The sequence below is a fragment of the Epinephelus moara genome, chromosome 18, assembly GCF_006386435.1.
Source record: "Epinephelus moara isolate mb chromosome 18, YSFRI_EMoa_1.0, whole genome shotgun sequence".
Classification (NCBI taxonomy): domain Eukaryota; kingdom Metazoa; phylum Chordata; class Actinopteri; order Perciformes; family Serranidae; genus Epinephelus; species Epinephelus moara.
The window spans coordinates 38,606,972-38,628,842 of NC_065523.1; the positions used below are offsets into that span (position 1 = coordinate 38,606,972).

At 43.1% G+C, this 21,871-nt stretch overlaps 2 protein-coding genes across 3 annotated transcripts in view; one reads left to right on the plus strand and one right to left on the minus strand.

Annotated features, from left to right (window-relative positions):
- The window catches only part of LOC126405581 (dual specificity protein phosphatase 3-like), a 608,181-nt gene that overhangs the window by 114,028 nt on the left and 472,282 nt on the right, over positions 1-21,871 (plus strand). The gene's annotated exons all lie outside the window — the stretch shown is intronic.
- LOC126405564 (thyroid hormone receptor alpha) overlaps positions 1-21,871 on the minus strand; it is a 163,343-nt gene that overhangs the window by 93,883 nt on the left and 47,589 nt on the right. For both annotated transcript variants that reach the window (XM_050069365.1, XM_050069363.1), the window contains exon 4: positions 1,125-2,352. The gene's annotated coding sequence lies outside the window, so the exon portion shown is untranslated. The remainder of the gene's footprint in view (positions 1-1,124; positions 2,353-21,871) is intronic.

The window sequence follows — 21,871 nt, forward strand, 5'->3', positions numbered from 1 at the left end:
CTTGTGCTAATAACATTAGCATGTTGTATTTGTGGGGACAATGTGTCCAGATAAAGACAAGTGTTTGTCTGTGAATGCTGCGAGTTATAGTGAAGCTGATTTGTGTACTTGTGTTTGAAACTGTCTCTATTAAGCCATGTTTAATGTGTGTTTAATGTGTGTTTAATGTGTGTTTAATGTGTGTTTTGAATCAACTGCACTTCACAGAAACCTCAACGCCAACTAGTGTTTCGGAGGTGGAACTGTTGTGCAGCTGTATATTTTCAAACAGGGGAATAAAATCTCTGTCTTTGCATTTTATTTTGATCACAGTCTGTTTTTATAAAACTGCTTGTGACATCTCGGGCCAATTGTGTAGAAAACACTGAGATATAAATTCGTGTATCACCAGTCAGCCTGTGAATACTCAGATATGAGTTTTTGTCCATGTCATCCAGCCCTATCTGAACCAAAGCACCAACAGACAGACCGACATCACCATCCCTGAAGCCATGCTGCCTGTGTGGGTAAAAATCTACTGTAATGTGTTCAAAGTTTAAAACCTCAGACCACACTGAACACTTTCTCACCTCTCTGTGGACAGACTGAAGACATGACGTCTATCGTAAGAGATAAAATCTCCAAAACCGTTGACCATAAATGTGGGATATGACTTTTTCAGCAGGCCAAACCTTGTTTACCGCGAACATGCACCAACTGAAGCATGGCGAGATAAGTTTACGTCTCACCCTCAGTTAGGGATGCTTCCAGCTACAAACTTCCCACAGACTTGCATTTCACGCCAAATCTCTTCAGTATGAGGTTTCTTTGCAAAGACGTGTTTCTGCAGCGCTTAATGACCTTTACTGCAAAGCACTCTTTCCATCTCTCTTAATCTCCTGTCTGTCTCCACTCTGTATCATCTAATAAGGCAGAAATGCCATTTAAATGCCAGTTATGATGCAAAGAACTGAAAAGATAAGAGATGAAAAACAGGAAAACTTTTTTTCTTGTATTCATTCGAGTACAATAACAAGAGATGAGAGCAAGAGAAGAAGTGGACGAGCCTGCGGAGCCTCTTGTTACTGAGGGGAGGGACAGTGTGAGCAAAGCATGCTGGTAAACAAAATAAAAAGGGAACTCACCGCTGCATTCTTCACGGATCTCCGTGTTTACTCTTCTAACTTTCCAAGGCTCATAGTGCGCTGAGTTAAATCTGCCTGGGACTTCTTTATTCTGTGCGACTTCCCTCCAGAGTCAGAAAAGCCGCTGAGGCTCCCCAGAGCTTGTGCCGCTCCGTGGGTAGCTTTACTTCTCTGGAGGCGTCACAGGGTGAAGCTCAAGGCAGGGGGTGCTTCTGAGTCTCTTCTGTGATCTCCGAAGGCCTCTTGGGCAATTGCTGATTTATGCTACTGCTTAGATGGGGAGGCGTGTGTATGATGTGACTTTGCTGAGAAGCATATGAAATGAAGATGCCTGCCAGGCAGGACTCCTGAGTCTCTCTCTGCTTCTCTGGAGGCCTCCCTGGCTACTGTTGCTATACTCCTGCCTCTAAGGCAAATGGAAGATGCTGAAGTGAGTCGTCTACTGGGTAGATTGAAGCACCAGGCTGGTGAGCATGTGTTTCCTGCTGTGTGTGGACTGAAGCACCAGGATAGTGAACGCTGTTGTTGAAAAGTTCCCTTCAGTAGAAGTCCTTGAGAGTCTGCTGAGGTATATAGTTTCCTGCCAGGTTTATTGTACAGAGGGTGTGTGAGGCTATTGTGAGTGTGTAGCTGCCGCTCTGGCAATATGACACTTTACTTGCGGTAATAACGAGCCCGAGCTCCAGGCTACAAGTGTGGATCAGTACGATTTAGGCAGTGAGCAGGTCTGAGCTGGCAGGTGGTAAGAGGTCCAAGGTCATTGCTGGTCGTCACGGTTGCAGTGAAGAGAGCTTCAGAGGCAATACAGGTTGTCATGGTAACAGCAGCGAGAGGTCACAGGTGTGTTTTTGCTCTGTGTTCCAGTCACTGGGTTGGCTGTTTCGGTGGAGGAGGTAGGCAGTGGGAGAGAATCCCTGAGGTAAATGGAGAAATGTTGCACGAAGAGAAGAAGAGGAACGGCTAATAAATTGCTTTCACTTGTTTTGTTTTCTTCCTTTTCTATTTCTGTGGGAGGTAGAGAGCAGAGGAGGTGATCTCTGATTGGATCGGAGGACGAGGAGAGGACGGCGGGAGGTAAAGTAGTGTTGTATCAGTCTCGACTAGATTCTTCTGTCTTATGTCTTTTTTGAGAGAGAATGCTGGTGGTTTTTCCCAGAGTCCATCTGAAGGAGTCGATGCTCCGCTCTGCCTCCTAACATGCACCGGTAGGTGTCATCAGGGGCTTCACCTGCAGGAGACAACACACAGAGACGGGTTAGAATCTGACCACAGCACATTTATTATTAAAAATATCAGGATGTCCTTCATCAGAGAGTCAGTTTGTGATTTTCATGGACAGAATCTTTGATCGAATATTGGAGCTCAATTTGGTGATTTCAAACTCAGCAAGTTCTTCGGATTTAAGCAGGATTTACACTGTGTCACTCTGCAGTTACACCTCCAGAACACTAGTTGGCGGCGGGGTTCTGTGAAGTTTAGTTGGTTCAAAACACACAATAAACACACAATAAACATGGCTTAATAGAGACAACTTCATTATAACTCGCAGCATTTTCCCCACAAATACAACATGCTAACGGTACTAGGATTCCAAAATCCAAAGAACAGAAAGTTTCGGAGTATAATAAAGAGTTTAATGGTGTGTGGACAGTTTTGTTTGCTTTTATCACAACACTACAAAGTTAAAGTACCAAATAATCACCAACAGCCCGGTGAGAAGCCACTTTGAGGCAGCAACATCTTAAACAAATGTTCATTTAGACCTGAAAGATTAGGATTAGACTAAACTATACTGCGGTTGAGATTTGTTTAGTTTTAGGAGCAAAGATGACTGCAAAGGTCAGGGAAAGATCATGGTAGGTTAAATAAAACCAATGTTAACTCTATGTAGGATTCAGGAAGTAAACTGTGTTCTCTGAAGTCAGAGTCACGTCTTGATGGCCCAATTATCCACTGTGATCGTCTCTCCAAGAGGTTCTGCAGCATTATAACGATGTTGCACCTCTGCTTCTGAGAGATAACCGTCATAATTGCACCACCACTAAAGGTCCCTGTCAAAGAACTGGAACTTTTGGTCCCTTGAGGTATTTTAACTAAAGACCAATGCTGTCATGTCTCCAGTGAGGATGCAGTCTCTGAGCTGCACCCAAACTTTCAGAAAAAAATTGGTGCAAAACTTTCATTTTGCACAGCAGCCAAATGTTAATGAAAGATCAAATTTTACCAGCCGCTCAATAAGCTACCATTGTCTTTTTGAGCTGGTGAGTGAATCAGATCTACCAGCCACTTGTGTATTTGTCCAGCATTTGGCTGGTGGGTGGTGCTAATTTTGTACCCTGCTCACAGATCGTCAGATTCTGACCACCAGCGTGCAACTGGACAATCTGCAGCACAGTATGAAGCTGTTGGAAAGAGAGGCAACATCTCTGAGGCTGAAACCATGGCGCTCCGTTGGAAAACATTGTGATGCTCTGTTTGCAATGTGAAACGCCTGCTAACCCATGTCATGGAGCTCAGGTGTCTCGGGGTCTAGGGTGAGATGAAGTGTAAAGGCATGTCTGGTATGCTTGGGTGGTATCACGGTATTCCATGGTCCTTTCAAATCATAACGGTACGATTTTCAAGACCACCAAAATACAGATGTTCTTCTTTCTATTGAACTGATATGGAAATGCTGTATTGAGGTGACGCAGTTCACAGCACAAACCACCAGAGGTCAGTATCTACTGGTGGAGCAAGCAGCTGAGCTAAGAGAGATGGTGACTGCTGGTGGTGGGGATAATGTTACAGGACTACCAAGAAGCCGGCCAGCCACAGTAGAGAGACACAGTGAGGTAAAACCACATGTACAGCCAGATTATTTACACATCTAACTCTGAGAATTAAAGGTTTATTTTGACCAGACCAGAGTTGGTGATTATTGGAACAACGGAAAGACGGTTTCGGTGAGTTTCATCTAGTTTCCGTCCAGTTTGAGCAAAGAGGGTTTTACAATGAGTTCACAAGGCAATTAAGCTCGTCTTAGTTTGGCAAAAGAGAAACTTGAATTCAGGTCATATACCGTGATATACCATAAAGCCCAGTGAAATGCCAGGAAGGTATAAAGGTACGAAAAATAAATAGCACCCAAGCCTAATGTCAAACTGGGAGGAGAACCCCAGGCAGACACAACACATCGAATGGGATTACATATCCAAACTTACCTGGGACCATCAGGTGACCCCAGGAGGATACTTTGCTGACCCTGTTCATTTCCTCGCTTATATAAAAGACTTCAGCGGTCCTGATTGACCGGAGGAGGGTCCCAGGCATTTAAAGCCTCCCTTCATTTTACAAATATTTTTAAGAATAACAGGACCCTACAGAGGTTAAATCTTGGATGTGCAGTTTGTTTTCATCTTCATTGGGTAAAAATCCCATAATAAACTCAGAGCATATTGTAATTCAAGTGAGAACTAGACTTCTGCAGCTCCTCTTGGCTCAGTTTTCAGGCTTTAGAAAATCTCGCCAGTGACAGAATCTTTGGCAAATCACTTCAAAGAGACGGCGTTCCTACTGGCTACTCTACAGATGCAGATGTGCCTGCACGTCCCTTCAGATTGTGAAAGTCTGAATCAACGGAGGAGAATCCTGCAGAGAAAGTTGCTGTTCCAGCATTTGGAACGACTGCCGACACTGGAAAGCAAAGATAGACTGATCAAAAAGAGAGTCTGTGGGTGCTCTCAGCCCTAGAGTGGTCTCCTTTGGTCTGAATCAGGGACTCATGTTGTTCCAAAGTTGTATAATTGCCTAGAGTTGGTTCGTGTTCTCACGGCAGCATTTACAAGAGGACCAGATCAAATGCCTTGTGAGAGAAAGCTGCTCTTGATTGGTCAGAATTTCCATGTGGGAAAAATCCAGGAAGTAAAGCAAACGTTGAAGAAGAGTACACTTGCAAGATAAATGTGACACTTTCTAATGTCACAATGGAGGGACAACTACGCAGGTTGATTTTAGCGCTGCTCATCGTGGACTATATTGCTGTCATTGTTCATTTTAGTCAAACCATACAGTTTGAAAACGAGGCGCGGCTCCAACTAGAAAACAATGTTTTGATGCATTGGATGTGCTGAATGTGCATATTAAGGCAGTACAGGAGGAGGTGCACATTAATAATCCTCCAGGACTGTAACATGCTCATGTTTAACCCAAACAATGTGTCATGTGACTGCAGTTGCTTCACATCCAGGTCGGAACACCTTCTCACCACAAACCAACCGCACCAGAGTTCCTTTGGAACCGGACTGAGACCACCTCTTCAAGAAGGTCTCAGTCCAGTTGTTCTGGTGTGTTCACACCTGCACAATGAACCGCACTGAGGGGGCAAATGAAGTTGAGTTCAACTGAACCGAACCAAACAGGGCAGGTGTGAAAGTACCTTGACACTGAACAAAATAATCCACGTCAATATCAGCAAGAAGTTTCAGAAGTGGAGAGAAGATGTTGCTAATAGTTTAGCCTTCTGCTAACCAGGGCCAAGTGCTCAAAGCTGTGGCTTCAACTTCACTTTTATGTAGCTAACGTTAGCTAGAGCCTTGAACCACAGTGTGTCTTCCGCCTCACTCCCTGCCACTACAGACCACCTCGCCAGGAGTAAAGCCAGCAGCACCTTAGGAGTTGGCCCCTAAATCAACAACCACAGCAACTCAAATCCAGCCAGCACAAACCTCAGCTCCACAGACTCTCCCGCCAAATTAGCAAACTTCCTGCTGCAGCTGTTACACAGGTTGGACCCGGCGCTGCTGCTTGCCACCAGCCTGCAGTGACACCCAGCCATGGGGGTTTGCCCTTGTTGAATTCAAGCCACCAAATAGGAGGTTGGTCTCCTGAGCTGCTGTCGGCTCTCCTCCCGGGAAGGAGTCCACAGTGGCGGGGAGCGAGGTGGAGGGACTGTGGGGTGGCTAGCAGCTAATCCATGTGTCATTAGTGGTCTGATAAACTGAGACAGAGCAGGGCAAGGAGGGGCTGAGAGAATGAGCTGTGTGCACCTGTACAACAAAACAGATTAAATGAATCAATGTATGGGAAACACTGAGTTACTGTCGTCTGGTGGGAGGGGCTTAGGACAGACAGGACAGGGCTGCAGGTTTATGCCATCTCCAGCTATAAATAACTTCCAGTCAACCAGAACTTAAGAGGCCTTTTGGATGAGAGGCGAAACTCGTCCAGGTGCCCTCAATTTAGCCCGTCTAGATTTGCTACCACTTTGAGCCGAACCCAGAAAAAAGACAGATGGAAGTTTAAAAAAACAACAGTTACCAAGCAGCAACACAGGGCAGAGGCATGATGCAATGCATAATGCAAGAGGAGAGGTTGGATGTTAAGAAAGTCGTTTCTATTTTTCTGAGTCATGACAGGGCCGAGGGTTTGTTCTTACCCAGTGTTATTCGGTATTTTTCTCCTGTAATTACGGACACGGCGGTAAGGTTCAGCGCATCAGGAGTGGCGAAGCACTTACTGCGTGGATCACGAAAATACTCCTAATCATAGTTAAGAACATCTGTCAAGCCGCGAAGGCTCTTGGTCGCAATTAGGTGCAGACAAATGGAAGATTTCTTCTGTGCCATGTACGAGTTGTCAAAGACATGCTGGCACAAGAAAAGTGATTCAGACGTGGGAACAAAACTGAAGCAGCAGCGTGCGATGATGTTGTGTTTCTGCATGTCACAGAGGCTCCGCAGCGCTGACAGCAGCCAATAACAAAATGCACAGAGTTCATTCTGAAATAACAAAAGCCACAGTACTTGTTCAGTATGCAAAGCAGCTACTGGGTGGAAAATCTATTGTTGGCAACCCACATTTGAAGGCACACAATGTACAGACACACACACACATTCCCTGTTAATCTTCCTCCATCTGTGCAAGCTGCTCTTGGGTTGGGTCTCTGTCACACACACATACATCTCTTTGTGTGGGTCCTTTCTTATACAGACAAACACGTATGTTCATGCTCAAGACACACACGAACACGCACAAGTGGAGGCTCCACTGCTCTGTTAAGTGGTGGCGACCGATGCTCCATCAGAGTCAAGGTCTGTCCTCCATTTTAAGAACATTTTAGAGACTCACGGTGAGCGTTTTTATCTGAATACGTTCTCTCTGCCTGGCTGAGCTTCGAGCACTCTTAACCCTCAAACTGTAGAACCACTCGTCCATACATCACAGTGGAAAGGACAGGCGGATACAGAAACTCCTACAGTACACTCACACACTCGCTCTCACACACTCCAAAACCTTTTCAATTAAACCAGGAGTGAACTCGACGTCCACCCAGCAGGGGCGGCTTTGCATGGGGGCGGCAAGCTGGTCATTTTCATGCCTCCACACTGGCGATAGCCGTGGCTGGAGGCATTATGTTTTCGGGTTGTGCATCCGTCCGTCCTGTTCTCGTGAATATAATAGTTAAAGAACGCCTTGAGGGATTTTTTCCAAATTTGGCACAAACGTCCACTTTTGGTAGGCGGTCGTTAGTTACTTCACTTTTTTCAGTTATCTTTGCACAAATTATTGATAGTATTTAATAGCGATTGATTTAACATTTAATAGCGAGGTTAGCCCGTTAGCTAGCCTAGCTGGCTACAAAAAACATGGAAAAGCATTGTCAAGTTTATGAGGAGGGCGATCAGCTCTACGGAGCTTTACTGCTCGCTTCTGCACGACGGTGTACGTCAGCCAGTTTGATATTTTGCAGCTCTTCCAAACACCAAGTGTAAAAAACAGTGATAGCAACCTAACGTTAGCCAAACTCTGACTGAATCTCTATGGTCTGGAGTTTGATTTCTCTCCTGCCTCCTTTTTGTACTTTAGATATCTGCTATTTTTTCTTTTGCTTTAAGCCATAAAGGGGTCGTGTTTAATTACTGCTGATGAAAACCTCATGTTTCCTTATTTTGCTGCTTCACAATAAAAGCTTTTACATGATAAAATAATGGGTAGCTTTTACTGGTGAGACTATAGAAAATGAAATGTGCTAACGTGCTAAGTCAACACACACCAAGTCGAGCCGGCACAAGCGTGTAAGAAGGGTGTAAAACATTCACTTCAGTCGCAAAGCAAATTCACATCTTTGCGTCCAAACTTTGGTGAACTTTGACCGGTGACGTCGGTGGCTGTGTGGAGGAGACCATGTGTTTAACCACACGAGAGACGCTGCCTGGCTGCAGTGAATCAGGAGGCATGGAATTTAATATAGTTAAAAATGTACAAATAACAACATATTTAGATGTTTTTATTAGCTATCTGCGTCAGTCACATCACGCACCGCCCACATTCAGCACAAATACCGCCTCCGCAGGCGTTTGTCACTCGCCTACAGTTGGTCATGTGTGACCACGCCATTACACCTGATATTAATATGTGTCTGAAGTGTCCACATGGAGCTCTAACAGAGTTTATTTGGATCCGACACAACAAAACAAAACATTAAAAAAAGACATCAGCCATCCGTACAGCTGCACTACAGTCTGGACCTTAGCTTGCTTTCTGAAGCAGGCGTAGATGTCCTGATCAGTCCTGATCACCTGGAACCATGAAGAGGAAAACAGAGAGTTCTGTTTTGTTCTGCAGCAGCTTTTATTTCAGTGTTTCAGGTTTACTGTCCAGAGCACGATCTGGATCAAGGATGCAGTCAGGACTGTCCTGTGAGAGTACTGCGTCCCTGACCACCTCCGGAGGTGTTTGGCTGATCCAATCACAATCAGTCCTCGATGTGTTCAGGGTGCATTTGTGGTCGAGCACTATCTGATTTTTATCTGATCACCCGTAACGCATTTTAATGCAAGGTGTAACGTGGATTTTTGTAGTCCTTTTGTATCTCTGCGCAGTTCTTTTCTACCTCTCTTTGGTGGTTTTGTGTCTGTGTGTGGTCACTTAGCATCACTTTATGGTCATCTTATGTTTCTTGGTATTTATTTTGTGTCCCTTTGAGGTTGTCTGCAGCACTTTAGGTTTTTATTTGTGTTTTACCTAGGGAACATCTGCTAGGGACAACAGATGGAAATTAGCCAATGGCTACAATCTGGCATGTATACGTCATTGTATTACTTGTATGGTGATGTTAATTAACTTGCACTGTCCCTTTCAAATAATAATAAACTAATAAACTAATAAACTAACTTTACGGTCTGTCTGTGTGTCTTTGTGGCCATTTTGTGCCTGTGTTTGATTATTTTGTGTCTCTGTGGGTGTTTTGCATCACTTTATGTTTTTTTGTGTTTTTGTGGTCATATTATATCACTTTATGGTCATCTAATGACTTGTGGTTGTTTTGTGTGTTTATGTGATCATTTATCATCACTTTATGATCATTTTGTGTCTCTTTGTTTGTTTTGTGTCTCTTTTTGTTTGTTTTGTGTCTCCTTTTGTTTGTTTTGTGTCTTTTTTGTGTGTTATGTGTCTCTTTTTGGTTGTTTTGTGTCTCTTTGTTTGTTTTGTGTCTCTTTATGGTTGTTTTGCATCACTTTATGGTCATTTTGTGTGTTAATGTGGTTTTACATCACTTGACACACTTTATGGTCAGTTTATGTCTCTTTTTTTCCGTCTCTGTGGCCGCTCTGTATCTGTGTGTGGTCATACGCCATCACTTCATAGTCATTTTATGTCTTTTTGTGGTGTTTGGTGTGTTGATGTGGTTGTTCTCCATCACTTTATGGTCTGTCTGTCTCGTTTGTTTTTCATTTTGCATCTCTTTGTGGTTTTGTTTGTGTGTGGTTGTTTTATGCCTGTTTTTGATTGATTCAAATCACTTTGTGGTTTTTGGTTGATAGACTTTCCAAAAGAGTCAATTCATATGGACGTGGTTCTGTTCCAGGGTCCCCTGGGCCTGTACCACGCAGGTCTGTTCAGTAATTCATCCATAATAATTAACTAATAAGCACCTTGCAACTTTGGTCAGAAGGCCACCAGCAGGGGCCAATCAGATTCCAGGCGGGGGGTTGTTCCACCACAGAGGAGCAAACACACACAAACTCTGACTCTTATACATCGTGTCAGCTTGGTAACTGTTCTGTGATGAGTTGAAGTTCACACACACACACACACACACACACACACACACACACACACACACACCTACACCTGTCTCCTCCTTCTTCTCTTTTTGCTTCAGATTGTGGCCAAAAAAAAAAAAAACCTACAGAAAACACGGGAGCAGGAGTCTGTTCTGAACACACAGGAGCCTCCAGGCAAACAAATGAGACCTCAGCAGAGGGGCTAATTAACCGGCTGCAGGAAACGCCAAATTAAAGAGACATCAAGATTAATCTCATGAAGGAAGATGGAGTGAGGGGGAGCGGGGATGAGAGGAAAGAACCATTTTGTATAATATGCATCATCCTGTAAGCAGCAAGAAGACATCCTTCCCTCCCCCACCTGCTCCACTGACAGATGTACAGTACCGGCTGCTATCAGTAGTTTACCAGAAATACAGTACGAGTGTCAGAATAAAAAGAGTTCTCGCGCTGATGGCTGGTTTCCTGCCAAACTGGCTGTGAACGTGAAAAAAGGAAAATCCGACGCCAGGACGAACGACCACTTGGCTGCTGGAAAGTGAGAAAAGGAGATAGATGAAAAAGAGAGGACGGACGGGGAGGAGCTGACCTGGCGGCTCGGCGGCCCGACAGACGTGTAATATAAATGATCCGGGGCCCAAATTCAAACTGATTATGCTTCAAATATTTCCTTTGTGTCGTTAATGAAGACATTAAACGATAAGGCCGACAATTTTCTCTTTTTTATTCCAACTGCAAAAAAAAAATCATGAAAGCTGAAAGGCAAATTGATCTTAATAACAAGTACTGTCTGAGGAATATTGTCCCTCTGTGCCACACAGCTGCACTGTTGTCCAGAAACTATTAAAACACATCAAAGAGCTGCACGGTGCAGCGGGTCAACACGGGCTTTAGGGGAAGGCAACAGAAATGAAATCCTATATCCCAGTAAATGTAATCTTATAGCACAGTGCAGCTGTTTATAGAGCTGTTATACTTCTTTTAAAGGAAAAAGCCTCGTTCACAAAGATGTACAGGATCAAATGTCTCGTTACTGTGGAGTGAACAGTTTGGCAACATATCTGATGGCAGACAAATGTCTATGATCTTCATATCGTCACATCCCCCACCCTCCAACATGCATTATATCTTGGGTGGGTCCCACATACATCACCCTGCTGCTGTTTCAGGAGTTTTGGACGTTAGAGCCAAAACAACGTGTTGATTAATCAGTCCACACAGGATGAATCACGAGCACTGCTCACTGTATTGTGCAAAAACAGACCCCCATCTGCATTTTAAAGGATTAATCGAGACAAAAACACACACAAGAATATGTGAAATAACTGGACTTTTAAAAACGTCTTTCTCTCTGGTCTCCTGCAGACGATGGAGAGCTGAAGGGCTCCAAACGTCTGTTTTGAGGTTTGTATCAATAAGTTTTAAAAGGTAAAAATAAACGTCATAATGCGTCAAATGTTCCTTAAGACAACAGAAAATGTCCTGTTAGCAAGAACATTTCTGAAGTCTTAAGACACTCAGAGCATTAAAGCTTCCATGCTGTTGGTTGGTGTCAACATACCCGCCCCTTTCTGATGCAGAGACTGCGTTGGCCAATGTGGGCTCCTGTTAGCGAGTACGTTTTGGCCACGTACCAATCAGCTGTCTTCTATGCAACTTCAGTTTAGTGTGTGGGACAGTCCATTTTCTGCCACTAGTGGTTCACATTCATACCGCATGGTGCAAAGTGTCTCGTACTTCAGCAGCATTTAAAATCCAACATGGCTCTTAATGCAATATACTGTATATATATTTTTGTATTTTATATAACCCATTTTTAACCAGGTTAGTCCCACTGAGATCAGTGATCTCCTTTTCAAGGGAGACCTGGCCAAGACGTCAGCATAAAAATTACAACACAACAATGAACAGCAAGGACATAAAAAACACAAACATAAATGATACTCACTAAGATATAAATGATTTAAATACCTAAAGGCATCGACAAGTACCAACCGATTCATTCAGCATTGTACTTATGAGACTTTTAAAACCAGACATAGGGACCAAAACCCTCAGTTTCAATCCATCCCAACAATACATTTTTGGGGACAATGACAATACTTAACAGGAAATTGTGCTAAATTTGGACTGTTTTCTGAGTGTTTTCCATTTTTAAACTAGTCGACTAGTCTTAATTAAAATTTTCGTTTGGTCGACAGGGAAATTAGTCGCCAGGAACGTCCCTGATCGTAACGCGTATTTGACGCATTAAGACGTTCAATTTTTACCTGTAAAGACAAATTTGACTTATTACTAAAACACATTCTCACTCCGACCTCACCACATATCAACGTTTGGTTGTGGACTTTCCACGCTGAGATATGACATGGAAGGTAACCCGAGTGCATTGGTCAGTCCCTCCCTCCTTCTTTAGTTTTATTTAATCAGATTCAAAACATGGACTCCAAACACGTTGCAAAACACGCATTTAAACAGTGTAAATTCTTATGTCAAGCGTTTCTCCATACTGCAATGCCATTAGCGCATTTGATGACGTGTCTGAAAAACGCAGAAATCGCGGAAAAATCACAGAACTTTTGAAAAATTAGTAATAAGCCCCGCAAATATTGCAGACTTACGTTGAATTTGCGTTAATTATTGCGATCGCAAGATGGCGATTTTCTGGAGGGTCTGATTGGTTGTTGACATATTGGGACACCCAAGTTCCCTTCTTTCAAAATACACTTCCATTTTCACAGTAAATTTAACGTTTGCATACAGTCTCTTTCAAAATAAAAGCACAACGTAGGTACAACAGCACGAGTTGACTTTTTTCCCTACAACAACAAACACAAGGCTGGGTTTAGGAAGAACAGGGTTTGGCTTTAGACTCTTACGAGACGCAAACACCGCTCTCTCGGGTGAATGTTGGCGTTTGTTGACAAGGTGCAGCATGGCTTGACTCGGTGTGGCTAAAGGTGACGGTGGAAAAGGCCCACAGGAGCGCAGATGAGGAGTCTGACGTCAGTTTTGCGATGTGCTACTGTCATCATCGATAAAGAGAATAGAAATAAGAAACAAATGATTCAGACTGATCGGACAGTTTGAAGCTGGTTCTTGAGTCTCATCTCCATCAGGGAACATTATTGCTTTTCCTTTTTGTTTACAGCCTCATTTCTGCTGCAGCGTCTGCACAACACATTCATCTTTACAAATCTGATCACAGCCTTTATACCACATTTTACTGTAACAGTATTTTTATATTTCAGCATTTCTGCAGAGTCTCACTGAGGATTCTGATTTGATTCAGACTGTTGGGCATTAAGGCTGGCTGATAGTGAGTAGGCTGGCGGCGTGTCATTGTTCTGTATCCGACCCTGACCTCTGCCCTCTGCCCTCTGCCCTCTGCCCTCAGAGACCAGGCAGGAACCAAAAAGGGAAGCGACCCTCCAGGCATCAACAAACTTGTTTTCGTTGTCTCTGAGCTGCTGACTTGTCTTTTACTACCAAGACAGAGTGACACACTGACCTGGAACATTGTGTACACACGTGTGTGTGTGAGTGTGTGTTGTAGTGAGCACGGTCTGTTGGCTGAAGCTCTGTCTCAAGATTTGGCAGCAGGTAGCGATGAGGTCACACAGTGTTCGCATCACAGGCTTTTCTTTTTCTTTTTCATGACTCTTTTCTCCTACGGTTTTGGACATGGATGGCATTTGGAGCCTAGAAAAACACCCACCAACCCGCCCACACATACTCTGCAGGAACAACTCTGGGTACGCAGCCAAGTGTGTGTGTGTGTGTGTGTGTGTGTGTGTGTGTGTGTGTGTGTGTGTGTGTGAGTGAGACCTTTCTCCCCGAGCAGTGAAACGATACTCTGCACCAATCACACCAGGCTAAATAAAATGTTTTTCAGCAGCTTTTCTATGACGAGAGGCTCCAAAAAAGCTCCGACAGATAAGAGCAGTAATTGAAAGCGTCTTTAAAGCACCACTTGCACAAGTGCATTTTTTAATTTGGTGAGTAGCTGGGCTGTAAAATTAGGATCACATGCTTGTTAGTGAGAGCGTGGCTCCATGATGACGGAGCAGTCAGTGGTGATACAGTATATATGAAACTATAGAGCAAAACAATGAGACATGTGATCCTCTGGAACTGGTGAAGCCTGTTTAACGATACAGCGTGTCCTGTAGTTAGATGGCAGTAAAGCCTGATAACGTGGCGGCTCTCTCTTCAGCCTGGGCGTGGTGTGCTGCTCCTGATACGGCTGTGTAATGAATATTTTTCTTACAGTGCTGAAGCCTCGCTGGAGCGTTCCCACATGTGATAGCCGGCCTGCAAACTTATCTCCTCCTCTTTATCTGACGGATACCAACACACAGACAGAGCTGCAGAGAAACCGCAATAAAATCTAGGGAAATATGCTAATGGTTCAAACGCTCCCTGATATTCGTTTTACTGATGGAGCACGAGACAAATGCTGTAATCTCACTGCTGAGCTGCAGCAGGTAATAGGTACAGTACCAACAGGATATCTCACATATAAACATGACTTTGTACAGAATCTAAGACGACTGAAAGGCAGAAAACATCAAGTGACATTTTCACCACCACGTTTGGTCGTTGACTTTCCACGTCAAGATACAACAGGTGTGTTGGTTGTTGATGTTCTGGGACGCCGTGTCAACTTCAGCCTGTTACATGCATTGTCTGTTTTCAAAATACACTTCTGTTTTCACAGGAAATGTACAGTTTGCATACAGTCTCTTTCAAAATAAAAGCACTTAATCGGTACAACACTGCAAATTCATTTTTTTCCCTTCAACACACAAACACCTGGTTGGGTTTAGGAAAAAAGAACAGGGTTTGTCTTTACAATCTTACAGGAAGTGAACACCGGCCTCCTGGGTGAAAGTCGTGTGTGTCTGTCTCTGCAGCAGAAAGACACAAATACTTTTGAAATTGCTGCTACATGACCAGAGCAAACAGAAGAGAAGGGATGTGACATTCACTTTTGATCAAGAGGCAGAAAACCTACAACTACCAGAATGCACTGCGCTGCAATGGACCAATAAATGTTCCCACTGGGGGGGTGATGTACTGTACTGTAAGTAAAGTAAAATGTCCTAATGTGTCCATGGTAGAAGTGTATGGGTCAAACAAACCCTGGACTTTCACCCTGGAGCCAGCTGTTTGCTTCCAGAATAAATGAAGACCCAAACCATGATGTTTTCTTCTAAATCTCACCAGGTGCTTTTGCCCGACGTCCTGGCATTGGTAGCAGCGTCCGGGAATGTCAACAGCAGAGGCGGAAGGACACTTAGTGTGTAATATTAAGATGTGAACAGCCAACAGAGGCTATTTGTAACGACTTGGGATGAGAACGTGTTGTTTGAGCTTACAGTTTAACTGTAATACAAGATAAGCACGCAGCGTGTCAGCAGTGAAAAACTGATAATGGACACCTTGTGGGGCATTATCCCGCGTCTACCATGGTCACCGACCAAAGAAATAAAAAATAAGAATATTCATTCAAATTTTTATACTTCCTGCAGTCAAACTCTAAAGCATTTACAAGCCTTAACTCGGTTTCCTTGGTAACACCTGAGGGTTTATTTATTACCTGGAACAATCATTGCCACCTCGTATAGGTTCTTATGTAATGGAAACGTTATTCACTGCTACAGTAAACAGGACGAACCTTAGATACGACCTGATAACAGGAGATATCCCAGCCCGCCTAGCTCCTGGAACCCTTTGGCCCAGCTATGAGCCAGAAACTTAACGTTATGCTAAGATTCAAACTCAGTAACAAATAAGTGACAAACGGTAAATATAATTTGACAGTATGTGGTTAGCTATCAGCCACGTCACTGTCCCCAAATCAACGTCAAGATTTTCACCAACAAACGATTCGTCATGCCTCACGTTACAGTCGTCTGCAGCCTGAAGCTGCAAGTTGAATAGCAGACAGGATGTGACATGACTGTTACAGTTCAGAGGGGCGGTGTCGTACCTGCAGGGTGTTACAGTCGTTTCAATACGTCTTCGCGTATTGTTTGTTGTTTCCACCAAGGATCAATTTGGAAAAGAGAATTTTTAGTTTTGCTTTAAGTGCTACACTCTGTTGAGCCCTTGTGTTTTAAAATTCCTCAAAAAAAAAAAATCTAATCAAAAATCAAATATTTCGACGTATATGGGACCCAACAACTGCTTTTAAAATAAACACAGCAAAGTCAAACTAACTAAATAAACAGTTTCAGAACATCTTTTTCTTTAAATTTTACCAAATTTTATAGATTTTTTTTTTTTACAGGAAAAAAGCAGTAAATTATGAGAAAACAAAGGAACTGACGCATACAGCTTTACGGAAAAGAAAAACAGATTAAAAACCAAAGTCAAGAAAATATGATAAAAGGCCAATCTTAGTGACAAGTTCACTGTCAACAGGAAGAGACGTATGAAACCATAAAACAGGCAGTATGAGACCAAATAAACTCATGTAGACATTAAATATGCAACAAGCCACTACAGGTGAACCACATCATCTGTTTTGGGGCCATGTCGCCCACCTCTGATAGCAACTGAGGTAAAACTGACAGGAAACATGTAGTTCCTGCTCTTAATTATGTTTTTCAGTCATTTTGACACAAATTCAACAAAAATCTAAAATACTCAGAGAACTTAAGTGATTTTTATTTGAATCATCTTTAGGCCTCTGTAAAGTCAATAAACCCATATCATAAGTCCTTATAAAATATAATAAAATAATATCTTAAGAGTATTACACAGGGTCTGAAGCGATCAGCAGAGTGAAGTTAGTGCAGCAGGAAAATGGATTTTAAAATGCAGCACTTACCAACAGCATTTCTCAGCAGTATAATGAAGCAGCAGACTGAAAAGCCGAACATCCTGCATGGAAAATGGAACTCAAATAAAGTGGGCCATTAAGGCTGCCATTACTGTCGGTGAGTAAAATGACATTTTTCATGCAGCCTTCTTCAAATAGCGATCTGTATCCTTTCTCTGCTCCTCATTAAAACCAACTCAACACATCTGGCTCCTTTTGATCATCTTTCACAGTGAACCACTGCCGGGATGCACCTGCGGCTCCGACGCAGCAGAATTTCTTTTTATTTTATATACAAATGACTGACTCAAACAAAATCACCCGCTGAAAAGACTTTATTTGAATTGTGTTTTCTTTTTTTTCAGGTGACAGAAGCTACAGTGACACCTCGTTTCCACAGTTTTGTTTTGTGTCTGTAAATCTGAACAGTTTAGACTCTTTTACTGTTAGTAAACAGTGTGAGGTTTTTTGGTGGGCGGGGCTTAGCTGGAGGCAAAACAGTTCTCCACAGACATTAGCTAGCACATTGTGTTGTCTTGTTTTAGACGATGGAGGAAGATGATGTGAGTGGTGCGTTCAGAAACACTCATTGTGAGTGTGGGAGCGCACTCTGACACAAACTGGAGCGTTGATAAATTGGGAGCGCTGTCTGAATGTAGCGTTGGGTTATCCAGAGCAGCGCACTCTCAGAGTGGCAGAGCGCACTCTGGACACTCTGTCTGTGGAGACGGAGCAGCAGAGCGCCGAGCGGAGTGAATGTGTGATTAACTTAACCGTTGGTTCATTCATGTAGAAATATAACGCTCCGTTTCTTCCACCAACAGGGCTCTCATTTTAGTGTAGAGCGTCAGACTGAATTTACCAACGCACCATGTCAGGTCACTCACTCTCCGGGACCGCCAGTGTTACTTGAATAAGTAAACACTGACCAACGGGACCAGACTGGCCGACCCGTATGCTCTCACTCAGTGGATGGATGATGTCACAGGAAGCCAATCTTACAAAGGAGGACCACACTTGTTTGTTTTGCTATGGAAGCTAACGTTAGCTAATGTGCTAAAAAGTTAGCGTTCCAGAGAAATCCAATATTCCTCTTAATCCCTCCCCAGTTTCTGATGAGGTGGACATGATAACCCTTAATACACATAACCTTATTCATCCCTACAACAGGAAATACTTTTTCCCTAACCTGATATGAAGTGTGCGCTGCACATGTGAGCATTTTTGATGATGGCCTCCGTCCAGTCCTTTGGTCTTATCACATTTAACCATAGTTGTCTTTGTTTTTGTTGACGGGCAGTGGCGGCTGGTTTTGAGCCATGACTCCTTCTATTCTGGCTCCCAATAACACAACAAGACAAACACATTTTAACACTCCTATGGAGCCTACAGCCCTGTGGGGGAGGGGCAGCTGCACCTCCAGGTGATAGCATGATGTCATCATGACGTCGGCTCTAAAAGAGTCTACTGGTGGCGTGCAAACCAACTTTAAAGGTTCATGTATCGCCACCTGCTGTGTCAGTGTGTAGATGCTGCGCATGTTAAGACAATGAACACTGTCTGACTTTGTAATTTTAATTATCAGAATAATGCATAATTGTAAAAACATATGAATAAATATTGCATTCATGTTGAGTGTAAGACTCACTCAGTGTAACTCACATCACATTTTAGCCTCCAAAAATCAGCATGTACACTGTGCAGGTTGTGTAAATACGAAGCAGGAAGTTGGTTGGATTATGACACATGAGCGGTCAGTGCTAAGGGAGATGAAGTGAAGCAGCTGAGTAAGACTGAGAGCTGAGAACAGAGAGCTGATGTACAGGACAGTGTGGACTGCAAACAGAGCAGCGTGTCTGATTATCAGTCTGGTCAGGACGAGGAGCAACGAGTTCAGTAGCAGAGCGAGTCATGCTGGAGTTACTATTTGAATTCCACACTAATGTCATGCAAACTGAGGATCTGTGCTACAAAATAAGAGCTTTAATGAGACCCTGACCTGATCTACAAATGTTACCGCTGCTGTTCACGGACCCACGAAATCCTCCAAACAGGACACACAGGCATTTACTAAATAACATGAAATAACATAAAAGTAAACTAAACACTAACTAAAATAATAAAGTCTGCTGTCCTCCCTCTCCCTCTTCAATCAAGATAAAGGAGATCACACACAGTCAAGTCAAGACAATGGACGAGTTACTCTCAAAGAAATCTAAAAACTAAAACAACAGCTTCAAAGCTTCAGTGATAGTAACCCACAAATATTCAAAGCTTTGACGGGACACAGCAGAACCCAGGGGGTCATATTTATATACGCTAATCAACAACACGACTAAACTTTAAAAGGACTTTCAGTAGGTTGTTAATAACTCAGAATGCTGTCCAATACTCACTCTCCTTTGAGCTCTCGTTTGGTCTCCACCAACTACTGACAAAACTATCTGGGTCCTTAGCCGCTAAATGCTCCACTGTGTTGACCAGCGAGCTGCTGAGTTTGTCAGTCAGCTGTTTGGTGCTGGGCAGGAAGTGAACAGCAGGTTTTTCACTGTAGAAGCAGCCTTGTGTGTTAGCATGTCAAAAAAAACCCACACATATCAACACAGTGAGCTAACAGCAGCTACAAAGCTCCGCTGAGCTGAGGGAACAGAGTCTGCTAATAACTCTCTGTGGGTTTGCCACGTTGATTAGTCATGTTGTTTATACAGCTAATTCATCCTGTCTGACGCTCATTAAAGCAAATAAATGACAACGTGGCCATGATTAAATAATAAAATATAAACTTGTTTTCCAGATACACTGGTGTAGACTCACTTTAATGGAGCTGTACAGCACATACCACTGCAGGTGACAGAAAATCTATCAGAGGGCAGCAGGAGACAAGTCAACACCACGTCAGGTAACGAACCAACGTGAGAGAAGAGACGGCGTGCAAGCGATCAGGACCTGAAGGGCTGACTGAGAGTTCAGCGAGTTGCCTGCAGTTTCATTCTGAGGACAGGTTTGACACCATATTACTGTCAGACTACAGGGACATGAACGCCTGTAGGGGTTTAAGACAAAGCGAGCTGCAGTATGCAAAATATTGCTATACAAATTTCATAAGGCTGGTTTTATCGTACTGACTGGAAAAACACGAGGTAGAGACGGTTGGTCCTCAGGGCTCAACTGAAATGGTCTGCAGAAGAGAGACAGAAAAAAAACCTGATGATAATGATAAGGTGTCAGAGAATATGCTGCAAGACAGAAGAACGAACAGTGAGTCAGCAGGAGCTGCACAAAACTAACAATGTAAGAGCTTTATGAATGAGTCATTGATCAGCCTTCTGACATTTAATAGGAATGATGATTGAGATTACATGGCGATGACGCTTTGCAGAAGCATCTGATGAATTAGTGCTACGAACGCCACAAATATCCACAGCTGTGTGTAATGACGGCTGCTGCGGCACTGCTGGAGAACCTCGGATAGGTCTGAAAAATGTTGGAGTGCGCACAAGTATCGATATATATAATCAGATGTGTAGGGGTGTCCGGTGGATATCAGAGATGGGCGTGAGTACTCAAATACTCGTTTGGACGTCAGTATTCGTTCAACATGTAGAGTACTCACACACATGTGAAGGTGACTTTACTTTTTTAAAATTTAAAATGGGTACAATCTTAATTTATCGTAGAGCTGAGAGCTGTTTGTTCCCGGAGCATTGCTAAGCTCGTCTCTTAGCTACAAGCGGCATCACTTGGTTTTGTTTCTGTTGGCCAAATTTTGTATTAAGTCTTGTATTGACCTGCCAAACTTTACGGCAAATTTGACAAAATAAAATGGTGAAGTCATATTTCATTGTGGAGCTGCATGCAGCATATTGATTCACGCAGACACTACTGCTGAGACTTGAACAAAGTCTCACGCACAGTGACAACGATAACTGTTAGCATCACTCGGCTAACAGCGCGTGATGCATGCTTTGAACAACAATGTCGTCAATCAGCTGTTGCTGCCCCCCTGCCACCATCACAGACACATTTTAAACCTGTGGGAAACACTGAGTGCTCGTGCTTTATGATGTTTAAAACTGTACGTTTTTAACAACATTTTAGGTCAACATGTAAAAACCAAACTTGGGACAAGAGTTGAAAATAAACAATAACTATAAACTCAGTGCATCACATCAGTCTCATACTCTGTGTAGGAACTATGTTAGATTGCATCGTCCCTATCAAATGAAATAAAAAAATAAAATAATTTTATGTCTGATGTGATACGAAGCGTTTGTTGTTTGGTAAAATGCTGTTCTGTATTTCTGTATTTCTGTGAAACAGTTGACGTCCTGGGACACAAGAAAAAAAAATTCTGACAACAGACAGCATCGCAACTATTTTTGCAATTTTCATTTGCTCCCACAGTTTCATTGCAAAAAACATGTGCATCAAATTTTTTTAGATAATCTGCCATGAAATCAGGAATTTCAGGCTGCAACAAAAATCCTGGAGGAACTGAATACAAGTGGGAGGTGGCGTACAGGCCTCGTTTTGTGCGTACGCAACATTAATAACTGAACCCCAGGCCTCTAAATGAGACAGGCCTTTACTTTGTTCAATATGTGTAGCCACATCAGGATAGTAAAAGAGACTGGGTGATTAAATTATTTGATTTGCTCTGTTTACCTCTGTATTACATCTAAATCATCAACGTGTCTCTTAGACCCCATCCCAACTAGGCTACTTAAGGAGGTCTTTCCTTTAGTTAACACTCATATATTAGATATGATCAATATATCCTTATTAGCAGGCTATGTACCACAGTCTTTTAAGGTAGCTGTAATTAAACCTCTACTAAAAAAGCCCACCCTGGATCCAGAGGTGTTAGCCAA